Raw genomic sequence first — 1,244 nt, 5'->3', positions numbered from 1 at the left:
TCATAAAGTTGAAAAATCCTTAGTCGGACCATCATAAGTGTGGACTGTCTGTACACAGTTGGAAAAAGTCTAGAAGGGAATGCACCAATGTTAAGAGTGGTGTTCCCTGGGTAGTGGGATCATGGGTGATTTTTATTTCTTATCTATAAGCATGTATTAATTAATACATGCTTTCTTAAAATAAGAGATATTAAATAAGAAAAATCAGAGTAAGTTTGTTTTTGTTTTTTTTGCGGTACGCGGGCCTCTCAGTGTTGTGGCCTCTCCCGTTGCGGAGCACAGGCTCCGGACGCGCAGGCTCAGCAGCCATGGCTAACGGGCCCAGCCGCTCCACAGCATGTGGGATCTTCCCGGACCGGGCCACGAACCCGTGTCTCCTGTATCAGCAGGCGGACTCTCAACTACCGCACCACCAGAATAAGTTTTGACAAGTCAAGTCAACTAAGAAAAACATCTGAAACCTCAGGTGAATATGTTAAACACTTATAGAAGAGGGATGAAGAAGGGAGAGGTTTTCACAATTTAATCTAATTCAAAGCTAAATTTATTGAATACCTAGTTTCCCCAAATCACTCAGTATGAGTGTGCAATATATTGGTGGACAGATTTCAGTTTCTGGGTTATTTTAATTCTAATTAAGACTTTCAAAACGTAGATTTTTTTCCTTTAAAAAAATGAAATCAATTGGGTTATTAATTTTTCCCCAACTTGATTTAAAACATTAACCCAAAACTAAATGCCTTAAAAGAACAAAGCCATTCACATTAAAATTCGTGCAGCATGCCAATGGTAAGAATATTGTTATTCTTTATTAACAGTGATTACTTCCACTGAAGAGTAAACAACTATGCTTGGAAGTAAAACCAAAATCGCAACTAATGAGCGCCGTTCTGAGATCGAGGGCCACAAAATGAAAAATTTGCAACTGTCATCAGAATTACGCAGAGATAACGAGACCGAGGATTGATTTTTATTGATTATCAAGAACAAATACATTCAAAATGGTATACTAAACACCAACTAAAAATACAGTCAAAACCCAGAGCCAGAGGAATTCCTTCAGAAACCTGTTCGCCCTCTACAGCAGTCCCTTCCTCTGGTCCCGGCGGGTCCCCTTCGCCACTTCTCCCAGCTGATGCAGGGCAGCGCTCCTCCATGGAAACCCTCGCTGCAGGGACGCAGGACGCAGAACTCAGGTCTCCCAGGTGATCCGAAATCCCGCTCAGCCCAGCGCTCCAACTGCT

This window comes from Neophocaena asiaeorientalis, unplaced genomic scaffold (assembly GCF_003031525.2).
Source record: "Neophocaena asiaeorientalis asiaeorientalis breed wild unplaced genomic scaffold, Neophocaena_asiaeorientalis_V1.1 scaffold22, whole genome shotgun sequence".
Taxonomy (NCBI): Eukaryota; Metazoa; Chordata; class Mammalia; order Artiodactyla; family Phocoenidae; genus Neophocaena; species Neophocaena asiaeorientalis.
This window is presented reverse-complemented; position numbering follows the sequence as displayed.